Here is a 19,257-nt window from a genome sequence, read left to right as displayed (position 1 = left end):
CTAGATATAGCAGGACCTCAGAAATAGCCCTGTCAAGATTCAGTAACCAGAACAGAGGCTGTCAGCAATAAGAATGACACCAAAAAGGAGCTTAGCTTGTTTAGTTTTGTTATGTTTTGTGTGGGGTGGGGGCTAAGAATATTTACACTAACTTATATATTAGGTTTCTTGATTTTAAATGATCAGTTGAACATATTTTTTCTGTATAGATGTGTATGTGAGAGAGGGTACAGGGAGAGAGGAGAGAGATCTGTGTCATGTTTCTGGATGCACATTTCTCTTTTTATTTACCACTGTAAGGGTGAAAAGATGTTTTTCTCTATTTATTGTAGGGACTACGGCCAATATTTCTATAACAAAAACATAGTGAGTATATTTAGCACCCGTGGCCACATGTACTTGTATCCCCAGAGCTGTAAACGGAAGTCAGTCAGGAGGACTGCTGGGAATCTGGCCACCAGCTTAACTCCAGGTTCACTGAGAGACCTTATTTCAAGGGAGAAAGGTGGACAGAGATAAGACACCCAGTGTCCTCCTTTCAACTCTGCATATCCACACAAGTGCACAAACTTACACTCAGACATTTTTGTACAACATGTACATGAAAAATAAAAAGTTATTTTTTAATTAAAAAAATAAATTATAAATTTTGCCTACAACATAGGAACCTGAGAAGACTCAGAGACCTGAGGAAAACTGTATTTAATGCTAAGTCTGCTGAAAGAAGCAGAGAGCTGCAGAGAAACATGATAGGAGTGTGACAGATGGTGGTAAAACTCACAGCAGGCCAAGCAAAGCTTGTGTATTCAGATTCCTCTTGGCCTTTGTGTCTAGCATTTCTCCTCTCCAGCTATGAGACAGGAACCCTGTGGAACAAGGGCCATGTGACCCACTGCAAGAAAAGCAGGTTATCTAATAACCAATCCCTTAAGAGAACATTAAATTGTATTCGAAATTAAAGAAAAAGGATACGATGGTGAAATGCATGCTTCCAGCAAGGTAGCAAACTAATAACCTGTAATCCATATCCCACAGGCCCGTGCGCACTCCTGGTCTCATGGCCAGAAAAGTCTAACAAGCAGCTTTCAGGAAGGCTTACCAAGTGCTAGGCACCACACAGCGTGTTTCCTGTGTATTCATCAATCCTCAGTTTGAACAAGAGGCTTGGAGAAAGCTAAGCTATATGCTCAGGGTCACATGACTCATAGTAGTCAGGCTGAAATTCAACCCCAGGCCATTTAACTTTAGACCCCAGACTCATCATCATAACAGAGACTCACAGTGACTAATAATCCAGACATGACAGTGGACCAAAACTAAGTAAAAATGTTCATAAAGAGGTCACCTGTAAGAGGACAAAAATTCTCCACTCCCCATTGGCCTTCTATACCGAAAGCTTAAGCAGAAGACAGAGGACCAACTCTCACACAGGAACTACCTAGTACTATCAGCAGCAGGTGTTTTGCATTGTTTGGAATTGATCATGTGACCCAAATATGCCTGGTCACTGCTTCTCAGAATTCTAATACTCAAGTTCGAAGGGAGCTACAGTCCTTCATCCCCCACCCTTCCTGTCATCTTGTTAGCAGCATTTCTGGGAGTAAATGTGTTCTCTAACATAGGGGAAACCCTGCAAATAGGGAAAAGATGAGCCTGGGCCATGGATAGGAAGCTTTCTTGTTCTACAGATTGACACTGGGGTTAAAGATGTAAGTGACTTGTGAGGTTTATAGTGAAGAATAATACAAAGTATTAGTTACAGTGCTTGGCACATAGTTAAATAGGGCACAGGTACCTTCTATTATATGGTTTTTAAGTCTTTCTTCTCATTAACAAAACATAGTTGTATGTCTTACATTCTCTGGGTTAGAACTGGCTAACTTCATTCAGTAAAGTGTTCACCATGCAAGCATGAGGACCTGAGATCTATCCCAGCACCCACGTGAAAAGCAATGCACAGAGGAACTGGAGACAGAAGGATTCACTGGGGCTCACTCACTAGAAGCCTAGCCAACTGCTGAACTTCAGGATGCACAGATATACTCTAACTCCAAAAACAGCTAGGTGGGCACCTTTCAAAGAAAGACAACTAAATTTGACCTCTGGTTTACAGAAAAGCCACATGCACCTGCACACACACATGCACCTGCATATACACATGCACCTGCACACACACATGCACCTGCATATACACATGCACCTACACACATACATGCACCTGCACACACACATGCACCTGCATACACATGCACCTGCACATACACATGCACCTGCATATACACATGCACCTACACACACACATGCACCTGCATATACACATGCACCTACACACATATGCACCTGCATAATCACATGCACCTATACGCACATATGCACCTGCACACACACATGCACCTGCACACATACATGCACCTACACACACATGCACCTGCACACACACATGCACCTACACACACATATGCACCTGCATATACACATGCACCTGCACACACACATGCACCTACACACACACATGCACCTGCACATACACATGCACCTGCATATACACATGCACCCACATACATACATGCACCTGAACACACACGTGAACTCTCTCTCTCTCTCTGTCTCTGTCTCTCTCTCTCAGCTAGAAGAATAGCCAACTGCTAGGCTTTCTCTCTCTTTTACACACACATACACATACATACACACACATACACATACCCCAAAATGGTTATATTCTCTTGGTTATATTCAAGGACTGGGGAAAGGAGAAAGTTACCATCAATGTAGTTGGAGAGTGTGATTACCAGGTGGAGCCCTGGGGACCCCACATTTTACTAGATAAAATCCCAACTCTTTCTTCTCTTAAAGAGGTTGCACAGCAAAAGTTAAACCATTCTTTGGACAACTTTGTCAGAACCCATGAGCTCCACCACCACTATCCTCCAACCGAAAAGCCTACAAGTCATTGTGTCATAAAAATTTAAATTTTAACCTATAATTCGGGTATCATGTTTCCTCTAGCTACACATCCCTACTCATTGAAAATTACTTTAGTTTGGCATTATTAGTACAAAAGAGCATTTAAAAAAAAAGAAAGAAAGAAAAAGAAAAACATTTCAAGCTGATACATCATTTTCAATATACCCTCTGAGTAAAGTTCCCATTTTTCAGAGGTTATTTGGATTATTTTAATCTGTGTTTTTAAAGCTAGGATAATTTTTTTTGCATCTTCAAACTTCTTTCTCTTGCTTTGATGGTGTGGTTTCTTTTTTCCTCTACTTTTATCTCTATTCAAAAGCAAACTTTTAAATCCTGAGTCCTAGAAGTAGAATTTGGAACAACTTCTGGGTACTGCACAGACCTAGCTAGTTCCTCTAGCTGGTTGGTTCTTGGTTTTGTTTCTTAACACACACTTTTAAAGGTAACAATAAACTAACCATTAACTATTTTTTAGCAGTTTTAAATGAATCAATTAGCAAGAGAAAGTTCTAGGCAAAAGGCAACATGGGAAAGGGATTTAAGATTGTAAAATCTTAGAAAGGTCTTATATAGAGTATCTCTTTGTGTGTGTGTGTGTGCTCTGTGTGTGTGTGTGTCTGTGTGTATCTGTTTCTGTGTCTGTTTGTGACCTTATCTATGTGTGCACGTGTGCTCATGTGTGTTCATGTGTGTTCATGTGTGTTCATGTGTGTTCATGTCCATGGAGGATGTTATTTAAGCCAGAAAATCTTGAGTCAAAAAACAAAATAAGAAGGAAGGTAGTTTCTCCTGAAGTCTTTTCTTAAGACAAAGATTTGTAAAACAAAGAAAAAGGGCACTGTGGGGATTCCTGGGCCCTGCAATACCTGTCTGCACAGCAAGTTCTAACCAGCAGACTCCTTGCATCTTGTACTACCTATCATCTGGGTTGTTTGTAGGGAACTAGGATGGGTTCTTCATTTCTCTTCATTTACTTCTTCCTTGCTTTTCTTTTCTTCCTTCTCATTCTCCCTCCTTTGCTTTTAAATTCACTTTAAAAGAATAGAGTGTCTTTCTTGCTTTGCTTCAAGTATTTCTTCTCCTGATACAGATGGACACCTTCAATCAAAGTATGATTCCTGCATAAAGCCCCGTCTGCTGCAGAGACTGTGTGGAGCACAGTACCAAAGCCTACAACAGTTCCACCAAAGTTGCTTCATCCTGCAACAAACATAGGAGCCATGTCAAAGCCACATCAGGAATGACTTTAACTGCCACACATACCTGAGGTAAAGGAAAATTACATATAATAGAAGTAATGTGATACCGTAAATTCCATATTAAATATAATGAGTCATGTCAAATCTTTTGCTGAAGCATAATTTGATGGAGGGAAGGGCAAAGCTAGAAAAGGAGCCCTTCAGGAAAAGGATGCTCTCAGCACAGAGGAGAAAATTATCCAAAAAACTGCAGCGGATGCTGAAGGCCAACTGGGTGTGGAGCTCCACTTTGCCTTGAACTTAATCTACTCTTCAGTTCAGGGATGTATAAACATGTCCAGTTATATTCATTCAAACCAGGCAGAACATACACACCTACCTCTGAAGAACTAGGCATCTACAGAGCCTTACCGAATGCCAGTCAGCTGCGGTCCAACCAGCCTCACTGTTCCACTCTGGGTGGTTATTTGAATGTACCAGCTGAAAAGTGAGATCTACAGATGCTGCTTCCACAGACCATGTGATAGAATCCATTGTAAAAGTTCCTCTGAACGGATTCACTTACTGTTGACACAAAGATCCATAAACTCATCACTCAAGGATTCTATTTCTGCTTTCTCTCTCTCTCTCTCTCTCTCTTTCTCTCTCTCTCTCCACATGTGTTTGCTTCTCCATTTGAATTATAATAGATTTAGTTTCCATACTAAATTAGTTGACCTAATACCCTTCCCCTGAGTCTTCACTCTTCCTTCTTAAAAAGAACCAAGCTTGAAGAGGCAATGGGAACCTTCTTCCTATCCCTGAAGGCCTCTCTGGCTCCAAACAGGAGCAGCACTTTGTCCGGCCATGTTACACACAGGGAAAACTACTTTGTTGCCTGATCTCCATCAGTAAGGCTGCCCTGATTGTTATTCTGTTGGCTTTTTCTGGTGATAATGCTTTTAAAGGTGACGAGAGACTCTTTAGAAAATTTCAAATGTGCCTGGGTACAACTTAACAGAATGTATCATATAGTACTACGCACAGCAAAGCCATTTCTCCACAAAGCTATTTCCCTGTACCAGTCTGCTTACTTCAGAAGCCCCTGGATGCCTTAGAAATATCTGTCTCCTTATCCCCATTATTCCTCCCCCAGAGAGCTGTCCCTAATAAACTTAGCTATGTTTCTTCTCCTGGCTAGCTTTAATGTGAGCCAGGGGAAAGATTGCAGAAAAGCACACATCCTTTTCTGCCTGGGCTTGCAAAATTGTCTTTTGCCATGGATGCATCTGTTAGCAATGATGGAGACAATCTGTGCTGCATATGATGGCTTGTTGAGAGATGACTGTAAAAAGACCCTCTTCCAAGAAATGTTTAACCTCTTCATGCCTCTTAATGACAGCTAGATCCTGAATATGATGTCCTCTGAAGAACAGATGATGCCTTTTTGTCTGGGATCGCCATCTTAGAGTAACAGTTGAGCCTTGGAATGAGGCGTCCTGGGGAACTCCGGGCGCCCAAACACTGTCTATACTACCTGAAAGAATGCCTTGGGCTCAAGTACTATAGCTCTAGCTTTGTCTTGGACACTTGGACCTGAGATAGAATACCTCAGCTGGTTCATGGTGATATGGTTGAATGAAGATGTTCTTTAATGGAAATAGAATTCCTTGACAAATCTTACCTAGCCAAGACTTTAGACCTAAATCTAAACTCCTGGGATGCTAAGAGCACCAGAAAATTCCTAAGTTAGTCCGTGAGCCATTTCTCTCGCTGCCTTTTGGCCTCTCTTTGGAAATGAAATCAACACAATTTCCTGTCACAGTTTTAAAGAAGCTTAGATGTGCATACCAGGCCCAAGGAGTCCAAGGCAAAGCCAGAGTTATCTTTGACCAATGCCATTTTCCTCACAGCTCCTTTGCCAGTGCACTAGCTGAGAAGGTTACTCAACAGGAACCAGCTATGTATTAGATCAGGAGTCAAGAGGAAGGAAAGCCACAGTGTCAACAATAGAGGAAACCTCATTATTATTATTATTATTATTATTATTTATTATTATTATTATTATTATTATTATTATTATTATTCATTCTGAATTAGAGTAAAAATCTAGAATAAAATGCAAAATTCATGGACTTTATAAAACTTAAAACTTCAAATACATTTTGATTTGGCAGCTCAAAAGAGTCCATCTCGGAAGTCCAAATGTGGTTAGGGTTCGTGGGTATTTGAAAAAAAAAATTAGTGTGGCATTTTAACAGATTAAAGTTACTGGGAAATAAAACTATTAACAAAAATATAAATTTAGTAAGAAAAAAGCAAAATAAAAAGCAAAGAAGTATTTATAGGGATCTCTCAATACTTAAAACATCAAGCCTCCATATACTCATTTTATGTCAAAGTAGAGTCTGAGATCGAGATGGATATAGCATCAACTCATTCCAGGAGGCAAGGCCAAGCCAGGCAATGAATACAAGAGAGAGATGGAGGATCTGTGTGGGGACCTTGCCCATAGTCAACCATCCATTCCACTGGCATGAAAGAAAGAAACATCTGGATCTGTGCCCAGCTTGACTGCAATGGCAAAGATCCTGGTTTTCTCTATGAAGTATACTTTCCATGTACCTAATCGCACAGCAGGGACCCGTCAGACCCAAACAGAAACAGTGAACTTAGGCTCATTCTCTTGAGTCATGTTTCTATTGATTATTGTTGGTTCCTTTGGTCTGACCAGGAACATCTTGGAAGGGAAAGGTGGAGAGAAGGTCTCTGAAGAAACTGCACAGACATTAGAAAGCTGAGCAACTTGAGGATGTATGACCAGGTTGGTTTTCGTGTCTCATTCTCTTTGTGACTCTTGGGTCTAATTTCTCAGATCTGCCTTCCCCCGCCCCCACCCCACCCCACCCCACCCGCCTCTCCGTTTCTCTGTCGTTGTCTGTTTCTGGCTACTCTCCATATTTTCTTTCTGTGTCTTCCTTTTCTAGTTTCTCTTATCTGATCTGAAATCGTTTATCCTTGGCTAACAAGCCCCAGGTTTTAAGCATACAAGACATAATTAAAATATTAAGCACATGACAGGCTTCATATATCACCTGGAGTCTTGTTGCGTATGTGTTAATATCCCTGTTACTTTATTTGAAGTTCTTCAGCCTATTGTGTGAGATATCCAGCATATGCTGAGTTAGGCTACTCCAGGGGCTATCAGATGCCTTGGTAGGGCATCAGTTTGCTTTGTGTTACCAAGCAATGCTGTAAAAGCAGATCCTCTGTGCCCTTTGCTTTCTAAATCTCCACCAGCGCCCAAGGCTTTACTAATTAGCATTGCATTTTAGACATACTAACATAATCTTATTAAATTAATCTATAGCTTCTAATTGGCATTTCATAGATTTTCACACATTTCCAACGCTCCTCAGATAGCTCATTTTACAGTAGTGGAAGCTGAAGTTCAAAGCGAAAGCTGACACAGACTTTGCTGGTAAATTGTGTTCATGCTGACTAGTTACCATTTTGAAGACTCCCACATCTTCCTTGGTTGGGATGTCAGGATCTACTTAGGCCTGAATTGTGGCTCTGTGAGCTCATGCCTAAAGCTTGATCTCAGAAAGGTCTAGATCCAGCCATGATGAACCAGGAGGATTTGAGGTTACCTGAACTGAAAGAGACCAAACTCCCAACTCTGTAATATCAACGCATCTTTGCCAAGAGGACCTTACATGCAAGTAGAGATAAACACATACAAGAGGGCTGGAATATCATCTTTTCGAAGCAGATTTTCTGAGCTATTTTGCATCTTAGTATATGTATATGACTTTTTAATGAATGTTTCCATGCGAGGAGGAGTATGGCCTGGATCTGTCTTCATTTCAACCTGGTTAGAAGCTTGTGACAGGTAGCACATTTCCCACTTCTTCAATGGTTCCCAATAGTTACCAAAGCAGACTTAAGACTCTGAATTTTAAAAATGGGTCTAGGTTGAATCGTAATGACAGTTTAGAAAAATAAACAGAGGTGGCATTGATTCATATGCCAGCTACTGGCAAAGATCTCAGAAGAAAACATCAAATAGAGCTGGTAAAATGGCATAGCCTTCACTAAGAGGCTGAAACGGAAATCCATAGTTGTAGAGGAATTTTAATCCAGCAGCAGCAACATGGCTGCTCTGGCAAGGGGTCACATCCAAAGACCTTCTAGGTCTGTGTGGTCTGGCGGGAACACAGACATGCTCTTGGTTCATACCTTTAATCCCAAACAATAAAGGTAAACTTGATTTGTAGAAGAAGGCAGCCATGTTTGAAAATGACGTCTAATTAAGGGACAGAAAAGTTATGAATCAGAGAAAAATTTAACAGAATGAGTCAGAGATAGGATATGCCCAACTCTCACAAGAGCATCACAGGAAGGACAAGCTGCCTAAGAGTGACATGAGAGAGGAAGAGAGGGCGGGAGGGCGAGAGGGAGGGAAGGAGGGAGGGGGGGAGAGAAAGAGAGACAGAGAGAGAGAGAGAGAGAGAGAGAGAGGAGAGAGAGAGAGAGAGAATAAGTTCAGTCATTGCAATTCATGCAGTGCAGTTGAGTTCAGTTCATTTGTGAGTTCTGTTTAGTTTGTGCAATTGTGAGTTGAACTAGCTAGTCAGAGTCCAGAAAGACCTAGAAAGGGTGAACTTATTCGACAGTAAACCTCCAAGATGACGATTACATCTGGCAAATAAAAGTTACTTTTACACATAGTCCCCATCACTACCTCTAACTATCTGCACAATGCCATGAAACTCATCCAACCCTCTGAGTTTCAACTATTGTGTCTGTAAAGCAGAAATGACTACTACTTAACAGCCACGTGTGTGTTTTGTTGAGTTTTTGTTGTTGTTTGCTTGCTTTTTTTTTGGTTTTTGTTTGGATGCTTTGTTTATTTATTTGAGTTTTGGATGTTATTATTGAAATAAACTGAACTCTTGTTGGGAAAGATTACTGGTAACTATTTGAAGAGACTTAAAGGTTTTATTGAGATATGATTTGTCTTAGGATTTCATTGCTATGAGTAAGCACCATGACCATAGCAACTCATAAAAGCAAACACTTAGTTGGGGCTGGCTTATAGTTCCAGAGGTTCAGTTCATTATCATCATGGTGAGCATGCAGGCAGACATGGTGCTAGAAGGAGCTGAGAGTTCTCCATCTTGATCCAATGGAAGGCAGAAGGAGATTCTCTTTAGCCAGCAGACAGGAGGGTCTCTTTCTCCCTGGGCAGAGCTTAAACACAGAAGACCTCCAAGGCCCACCCCCATAGTGACTCATTTCTTCCAACAGTTTCCTCCTAATAGTGCCACTTCTGATGGGCCAAGGATTCAAACAAATGAATCTATGTGGGGACAAACCTATTCAAACCACTACATAATTAATGTATTAAATATTTTTCTCATCCCTGTGTCTAAATACCTGACAGAGCAACTCAGGAAGGAAGATTTTAGTTTGGCTCATGTTTTCAGAAGACTGCAGGCTGTTAAGGAGGGGCGGAGCTCATGAGGGCACTGGTAGACAAGAAACAGGATGCTCAGGCCAGATTGGAGCCCTCCAAGGACTAACCACAAAGAACTACTTCCACCCACCAGACTCACTTCCTCTTAAAGGTCCTTGAACCCCTGCCCATCCCCCAACTCTTCCCCACCCCTATGAAAGAGGTACCACCAACTGAGAATCAAATTCCTGAGCCTGCAGGGGAGACATTTAACAGTCAAGCCAATTCATCTGTCACACAGTTCTGCCATTTAAAGTATACTATTCCATGGCTTTTAGCGTAACCACGTTGCTGTGTGTCCATGACCACCACACGCAATGAGGACACTGTCTCAGCCTAGGAAAAGGAAACCCTTTTTACTTACCTATCATTTCCTACTCTCTTCCTTTTCTCTCAGCACTGGGCAGCCCCCACTTTACTTCTTGTCTCTTCCTTATGCTTATTCAGGAGTTGTATAATATGTGGACATTTCTGACTGATTTCTTTTACTTAACAGTGTTTCCAAAATGCACCCATATTGTAGTATCAGTTTTTGTTCTTTGCCAGAGCCAAAGGGATGTCATTTATCCATCCATTAGCTGATAGGCCCTTGGTTGGTTTTTACCATTTAACCATTATGGATAATGATACTATGAACATTTTATGTATAATTTTGTCCTAATGGCAGTGACGTCAAATATCTTTTCTTGTGTCCATCAGACTGTTAGCATCTATTTTGGACAGTTTCTTAGCATGATTTTGCTTGCTTTAAAAATCTGATTGTCTGTTATCACACTGTAAGAGTTCTTTACATAAAAGCCCCATATCAGATATGGGGACTGGGGAGCCCTTCCTCATCTGTCATTCAGTCATTTCATTTTCTTATGGTTTTAAAAACAAAAGGTTTTTATGTTAAAGAAGTCTAACCTATCTGCTTTTAATCCTTTTAATATATGTGCTTTTGATTTTATACCTACGCATTCATTTTCAAATACAAGCACAAAGATAAACTCTCTCTTCTAAGAGTTTTATAGTTTTAGAATTTCAATCAATGTTGAGCTAATTGTGTATGTTACAAAATAAGATTCTAATTTCCTTCTTTGCTTAACCCAGTTCTGTTCATTGAAAAGATTACTCTTTCTCCATTTAATGATCCCAATGCCTTTGTTGAAGTCAATTGACCATAGACTGGCATTCCGTCCCCCACCCCCATCCCTGCCTCCCTTCCCTGTCTGATCTTTGATCCAGTGTTATACTGTCTTAGCAACTACTACTGCTTTATAGGAAGTTTTGGTTGAGAAATGTGAGCCTTCTGGCTCTGTTTCCTTTTTCAACATTCTTTTGGCTATTTGAAGTCTTTCGCATCCCCATATCAATTTTAAACTTTTATGCCTCAAAAGAAAACTATTCTAGTATTGCTGCCTTGTACCATAGAAAAATGGCTTTTGATTTTTTTTCTCCCAGAGATTTAAAACAAACCCACCTAAATTTCTATAGTTCTACATCCATGATGCAGTGGAAATTTCCTAAAACCAAGTTTACCAAAGACAGAACAGCTTTAAATTTCCCTTTACTCCATTCACCGTTTGTCTTGCTCTGCTGCTACTGAGAGCTCCTTTAAGGCTGGCTGGACTGGGAAGCCCTGCTGCTCAGAATGATCTTAGATCTTTAGCTATAATTTCCTTAATTTCAGATTTCTGGGGGTTAGCATGAGGAGAGACAATGAGCAAGAATTAATCTACTATTGAGTCAGCAGTCTAAAAAGAAAGATCATTTTGAAAAGGGGTTTGTTAAAAACCACTTTCCTTTAAAATTCTTGATCCAAGCATAAACCCTCCCCTTGACCCCTGCTGAGTAATGCAGGGGTCTCAAGAACCCATATAACCCCCCTCTCAGATGAGCATATCGAGAGGCCATGTAGATGGTGGTAAAAGCAATGGAAGCCAGCAGAGAGAGGAGAGGAATGGATGGAGAGCAAGACAATGGAGCAGCCAATAGGAAGACAGAAGAGAAGAGAGTGAAGAGGGAAAGGGGCGGGGGTCCTGGCAAGGGGGAAGCACATGACAGGTATCAATTATTTACCATTTATGTACAATAAGAAAACGCACTTTAACTACAGGAAAAGCACCAAGTCCACTCAATAATCATTTCAGAGCATGTGGAAGTAAAACACAGCCTTTTAAGGGGCTGTAATAAATGTGCAGTGCTCTTTGTGAGGCCCCTGAAAGAATACATGTGTTAAGCCTTGATAAATCACACTTAAAAGTAAGTGTAGCATAAAAAAGAAATTAGCCATACAAATAACCTCACACTTAGGCATTTTTTAAAAGTCTCTTTCAAACAGTTAATTAGAAAAGCCTCTGGGGAGCATGAGTTTTCTTCTCTTACATCCCCCTCCTGTAATGTGAGAGCTACAGCAAAGGCCGAAGTAAATAAACAGAGAATCAGGGGAAAAATCCACATGATGTCCTCAATTGTGAGAAAAGAGAGACAAGATAGATAGGTAGATAGATAGATCGATAGATCGATAGATAAATAAATGGCACTGTCAGAATCAGAATTGCTGTGTGTCTGTCTGTCTGTCTGTCTCTGTCTCTGTCTCTGGGGGGGGGGGGCATAGTCTGTTCCTTACTTTTAATAGTTCCACTGTTCTCTTCAAAACACAGTAGCCAACCCAATCAAGTTCATGTACCCATTCTCCAGGAACATCTGCTGCATAATGTAGTTATGTTTCCAGTAAAGATTGTTCCAGCATGGTTCAGCCTTAAAGAGATAATTCAACGAGTTTGGTTACATGGGAACTGTGCCCATATGGTCCCATATTAAAGCAGCAAAGATAGGATGCTGGTGGATTGCACTTCAGCCCACAAATGCCAGAGTACTAGCCACTAGCAAGTGTTCTCTCCGCAGTCACTGAATGGTGTTCTCTTTGCTATCAGTGCCCAGATCTCTTCTGTATTTAGGACACAATCCACGATACCTATGTAACTGGAAACGCTGCAGCTCCAGTTCCACAAGAGACTCACTCTTTTTAAATAAAATGTTCTCACAAGCAAAGCCTGCCTGCCTGCCTGCCTGCCTTCCTTTCTTCCTTCCTTCCTTCCTTCCTTCCTTCCTTCCTTCCTTCCTTCCTTCATCTCAACAACCAAATCACCTTTTAAAGGCCCCACTTCCCAACACCACTACAAAAGCAGTGACACATCAGTGCAAGTTTCAGAGGGGAAGACCGTATGCCAACCACTGTACAATGCTAAGCAGCATGTCTCCATGGCTACCACAGAGCGCAAACAGGAAACTGTCTGGGTTTATGCGTTCATTCAAGAAACATTTATTGTTTGGTTTTAATGGGAATGACGTTGATGTATGGTTCCAGCAACTTTTCAGGATCATAACACAAAAGAGTTTCGAGACCTCTGTCTCATCCTAGTTAGAAGGCCATCCTCAAAACAACAAATGACAGCAAATTCTGATAAGGCTTTAGGGGAAGAACACTTACTTGTTCACGGATAGTGGGAATGTAAACTTGATGCAGCCTCTATGAAGATTTGCCTAGAAGTTCCGCACACAAAGCTAAAATGAGAACAATCGTGATTCAGCTACACCAGCCCTAGGCATCCACCCAAAGTCTCTAGTCTACACTCCATATATAGAGATACTTGCACATCCATGCCCATCACTTCACTAGTCACAATAGCTAAAACATGGAATCGGCCAAGTAAATGGACAAAGAAAATGTACTACTTAAGCATGAGGGTTTTTACATAGCTGAAAAAAGGAGTGAAACATTCATTGTAACACTCACAGGACAGTGATGTATGTAGGTATATCTTTATATGTCAGACTCAGAAAGATAATCATCATGTTCTCTCTCATATGCAGAATGCACACACACACATATATATCGAGGAACAAGCAAGTACCATGAAATATATGTGAGATAAAAGCAGAAAAGAGGTCTATTCTGCAGGGAAGGAAGGGTTCTCGCAAGAAGAGAAGAAACAAGATGAAGGGAGAAGAAGGCAAAAAATAGATACATGTATATCCATTTATTATAGGCTAACTGTGGTTGTTTGAATAAGGATGGCCCCCATAGGCTCATATGTGTGACTACTTGGTGCCCAATTGGCTGAATGGTTTAGGAAGAATTAGGAGGTGTGGTCTTGTTGGATGGGGTGTGTCATTTGGAGACAGGCTTTGAGGTTTCCAAAGACTTTGTGGATGTGAGCTCCCAGCTCCTGCTCCAGTGTCATGCCTGCTTGCATGCTGCCACCATCCCTGCCATGAAGCTAATAGACTCACACCTCCATCTCCCAATCCTGGAAACATAAACCTCAAACAAACCCTGTCCTTTGTAAATTGCCTTCTTCATGGTATTTTATCACAACAATAGAAAAAAATAGCAATGTACTAACCAAATAATTAAAATGAGAACATGCCTTCCCATCTCACAGAGAAGAAAACAGACAACAATGAAAGAGACCTGACTGGAATTTTATACAGGCAAGCTCTCCTGCATTTGCAAAACCAAAGGTATCTCAGGAAATGTTAAGAGACCTTGCCTAGAAAGACAGGCATTCACTGACGAGGGTGAAAGATGGACGGGAAAGGAGAGTACTAGTTAATGAAGAAAGTCCTAGACTGTGGACTCTCCCCACCATAGTCCCCACCAGACTCTGGAAGGCAAGGCATTGTCCATAAATTATACTCTGACCCCATTTTCTAAATTTCATTAAAAAACATTTTTCTCTCCTTTATCTGAGCATTCTCTTTCGACTCTCACAAAGACACTCCTGGGTCTGTGTTATTACCCAATATTACCCAATAAGTTACCTGCTCCTGTGTGCGCTGACTGTAATCAAGCCTGTGCCACTACTCTAACAATGCACCTAAGTGGCCCACAGTCCTCTCTCACTCACCCTGTTGTGTCATTTCACTTAATTAATAAGCAGAACGAAGACTTCAGAAAAGGAGGAAATTTGATTACACAGCATTGTAATGGCACTCGAGTCTACAGTGAAGATGGAGTGAGGTCTGCCCCCTTAAAATTTCCATTTGCTTTACCATTGTACAGTGGAAATGTCAACGCAGCTCCCCTCCACAGCCCCTCCCAGGTGGCCTTTAGCTGAGTCTCTCGGTAATACTAAACCATTAGTCATGCCCGGGTCAGTGATGTGTCAATAACAGAATAATTATTAAAGGAAGACTTAAGAGGAACGACCTCAGCCTCAGTTTCAGAACTAGCTCGACCACCCAGTCATGGCTGGTTGATTAAATGAACGGATGCTGAATAAAATGTCCCCTTTACATCTGGAGACCTAAGGACTGCTGATCCCATTATTCCAGGGTTTGTTTGTAGCTGCTAAACACCTTTTCAGACCAATAAGCAGCATGGCTTTTAGTCCTGCTGATCGCAGCCCGCCCTTCCCCGGTAGAGCAAATTTACCGGAGTTAATGGTTCTGCCATTTTAAAGGAAGTCAGTCAGCGGCGGAGCAATTCAGAGTGACTGAATCTTTGCAGAATGCTAGGTGCAGAGAAGACATGGGCTTGAGATTCTGAAATTGGGAATACTCGCATCCTGGGTTAGGCCTCTGAGAGAAACCAGTGAAATGCTAAAGAAAAACTCGAGGGGCGTTTCTGAAAGCCCTAAGCATTAAAATAAGGAACACCGGAAGAGAGGCAAGTATGGAGGACTCCATGTGAGGGTGGAGTCATGCAGCCAGGGCCAAGGAATTCTCAATCCAAGAGCAAGGCCTTCAGCAAAGCCTTTCTTGGGCCATTCAGAGGAAGAGCAGCGCAGCTGACTGAACACTTGATCTGAGACTTCCGGTCTTCAGACTTCAGACTCTCAGCGGCTTAGGCCATTTTTTTTTTTTGAGGGGGGTGGGTTTTAACCCGACAACCTAACAGGCATGTGGGAAGCTCTATCCTCAATGTTTGCTAATTGAACAATCTTGAGCATGTTATTTAAACTTATGTCCACTTATTTCCTTAAAAATGGGAACAAAAATGCATTGTTTATTATGGGAATGGCATATTTATTATTAAGACTGCATGTAAAGAATGGGCTTCAAACTCTAATAGAAGCCCAAAGGAGGGGGCTGGGCCGGGAAATGTAGGGGGGTGTTTAGCAAGCTTTCTAGACAGTTTTCATCAAAGGCAACAATAACATGTCTAGTACTTCCTTTACGTACATTGTGATGAGAATAAACCCTACTGCCTTTCAGTCTCACTCAGTTGTGGCAGAGTTATATTTCAGACCAATAAATAAATAAATGAATATCTAGGAAACAAATGTCTTTAAACAGGCAATTCCTTGGTCTATACCACTGACGGTGGTATGCTAAAAAAAAAAAAAAAAAAAAAAAAAAAAAAAAAAAATGATACTTCCTGTAGTGTTCTTCCTCCAACCATACAGCCCCAGGTTAATCATAAGAAAAGCATTGAATTTCCATGGAACATTATCTTACAAAGCACCTCACCAGTGCCCTTAAAATTGGCAAGGTCACAAAAAAGAAGGAAAGCCTGAGAAACTGCCCCAGCCAAGCAGAAGCCAGAGCTACGAGAGCAACTGTAACTGTAACAGAGATATGCAAGTCCCCAGGACAGGAGCCTATAATACAAGGAAGATCTGAAATAGAAACTATGGAAGTCTGAATAACTGGATGTTAGTAATATACCAGCATTGCTCCAGTGACGGTAACAAATGCTCCACACTAATGGTAAAGTGTTAACGATAGAGAAATCAGTAACTGCAGACGAGAGACAGGGAAATGCCTCTCATTATCCTGTAAATCCAAAGATAATCTGAAAAACAAAGTCTTCTGAGGCTTGGGAGAGATGGCCTATGTGGAAGCACCTGCTCCATCATTGGGATATGGAAGAGATACGAAGATAGAAGGCAGAGATAGAAACTCACTGGCTGCTAGCCTGCCACACACAGCGGAAAAAACAAGAGAGATGCTGTCACGAGCAAAGTAGAAAACTAAGACTGACTCACTAAGGTTGATCCGTGACCTCTACATCCATGCATACCATGGCACATGTGTACCCACATTCACATACAAGAATACACATGCATGTATACATATACTTCATGCATATGTGCCACACACACAGTAAATAAATACATAAAATTAATTTTGAAAAGCCCAAATTTTGCTTTCATTTTCTGAAGAGTATTACAGAAAGTTAAACACATGACTCAAAAACACTTTCTGCTAATGCTTTTTCCTCTTCCCTGGAGGAGCTGCACCTATTGCTTTATCAAATCTCTACACACAAATTCATATGTATACACACACACACACACACGTCCACCCAAGCACCACCTTGTTTTGTTCTCATTGATGATATAGTGTCCTCTCCCACTGTTACCATGCTTGACCCCAAGCCCTATGCTATTATATAGAATAATAGCTTGAGACATCCCTGAAGCATGTAACTCTTCTCCGGGTCTATTAGCATTGTCATAAGCAATCCTAGTAGGGAATTTGTAATAGATAAAATTATCAGCCCCCAATATATATATGTATATATGTGTATATATACATATATATCAAGAGAATGGTTATATATATAATAATGATTGTATACATATATATAAAACAATGATTTTACATATATATAATCATTTTCTTGGTACTTAGATATATACATTTATTTAATTTTAAACACAGTGGGCCATTGAGATGGTTCAGCGGGCAAACCCAGGCAATCTGAGTTCACCCCTTGGGACCTACATGGTAGAAAGAGAGAACCAATTCCCTCAAGTTCTTCTTTGACCTCCAAACACTTGCCATAGCACACACACACACACACACACACACACACACACACACACACACACACACACGTAATAATTCTTTAAATGGCATTTGGGCTGGGGAGAAAGGTCAGTTGGTAAAGTGCTTGCCTTAAAAGCCTAAGGGCCTGAGTTTGATCTCAAGAACCTGCATTTTAAAAAGCCAAGGTGGTGTGTGCTTGTAACCCCAGAGCTGGGGAAGTAAAGACAAGCAGATCCCCACAACTTGCTGATGAACCACACAGCCCATTTAGAAAGTGCTAGGTCACTGAGAAATCCTGTTTCAAAAAAAGACAGAAAGAAGGCGGAGGAAAGGGTGGGGGAGGAGGAGGAAGACGATGACACAAGGAATGAGACCCAAGACTGTTCCCTGGCTTCCAAATGATGGATGTATATACACACAAGCACACACACACACACACATATAAGCACACATACACACAAACCCACAAGCACACACACACAAAGTGGCAACCCAACACTATTTTGATGAAGTTCAAAAGCATACAAAACTATGGGTAATAATGTTCAGACATGCCTGGATATGTAATATGATAAAAATTGATTTTTTAAAAAAGTAAAACAAATAAAAAAATGAACTCGAAATGTGTAAGCAGTCATCTCCTGGAGAGCAGACAGGGCAGAGAGAAAGAGCACAATGCCTTTCAGTGGATGAGTTTATTTTATAACTTACCTGCATATTCCATGTTCTTTGGGATATCATCAAATAAAGATATGGGTTTTTAAAGGATAATAAGAGACTATAATGCTAGGTTCCAGCAGCCAAGGGCTTCAACTAGGGCTTATGTAAAGAGAAAAATAATTTATTAATATTTTTGGGTGACTCACAGAATAACCAGAAGGACCAAACAGCCAGGCTGCAGCTCAGCCAAGAACTCAGGCGTCAGAGCTGGGCCTCAGAAGACACCATTGCATGCAGACACCGCGGCTTCCATCTCCAGAGCTACAAATAGTAGTGCTTTGCCAACCTCCTTCTCAAGAGTGGACAGCTGCTGTCACAGGGTGTCCTTATGGCTCCCGTTTCTTCATGCTCCTAGCCTGGTTCCAGCTCTGAGTGGATAAGTCTGGTAGGGCCAAATCATGTGCTCGTGTCCTTCCTCAGGAAGACTGGGGGAGTGTTGAGATTCTGTCCTTTCCTCCAAGGCTCATAGGGTTATAAATAATTCCCATAGAGCCAGAGACTTCATATGCTGAGTGGCCAAACAATTGATAAGTGTCCACTACAATCCACTTTTAACTGTTTAGCATCAATACACAGCCTTTCCCCCCATGCAGTTTCTTAAAAAAAAAAAAAAAAATTATACCTACGTACTCCAACTACCCCTGCATCAATAAGCTGTCCTTGTTATCCCCAAACAGTGGGAGCTCTCAAAGACCCAAGGTTTCAGGTCCCTACTCAACTTTACTTATGAGATCTCTGAGAACACGTTCTTCCATCAGAATCTATTCCTGATACTCTATAGTTGCTAAACTAAAAACTATGCTGACTCCTCCCACTAAATTTTTTTTCTAGAAGAAACAGGGGGTAGGGGGAAATAAAATAAGAAAGGGGAAAGAAATTTTAACTATAAAAATGGGTTTCATCCAACCAAAAATATTGTAATACCAAAGAGTGGGTGTAAGTCAGTACACCCACATTCATGGATCCCTGGTCCTATCCAAAGATCCTTCTGCCTTTGCCCAGAACCTCAGGGTTGACCCAGAATCTTATTCCTGGGAGATATACATTGTTGATAGAAAAAGGATCAGACCGTCTACACATACAGGACAGCTTATGTCCCCCGAGGTGGGA

At 41.1% G+C, this 19,257-nt stretch overlaps 1 long non-coding RNA gene across 1 annotated transcript; it reads right to left on the bottom strand.

The window, feature by feature from the left end:
• Window positions 1-4,581: 4,581 nt before the first annotated feature.
• Window positions 4,582-18,499, bottom strand: LOC143441626 (uncharacterized). Its single transcript, XR_013109193.1, has 3 exons — window positions 18,294-18,499; window positions 13,139-13,212; window positions 4,582-4,727 (listed from the first exon to the last, which is right to left on the bottom strand). It is a non-coding gene; the product is annotated as an uncharacterized LOC143441626 (long non-coding RNA).
• Between the last annotated feature and the right edge of the window lie 758 nt (window positions 18,500-19,257).

This window comes from Arvicanthis niloticus, chromosome 3 (assembly GCF_011762505.2).
Source record: "Arvicanthis niloticus isolate mArvNil1 chromosome 3, mArvNil1.pat.X, whole genome shotgun sequence".
In the NCBI taxonomy this organism is placed as follows: Eukaryota; Metazoa; Chordata; class Mammalia; order Rodentia; family Muridae; genus Arvicanthis; species Arvicanthis niloticus.
The sequence above is the reverse complement of the archived record's forward strand: the minus strand, read 5'-3'. Positions and strand labels throughout refer to the sequence as shown.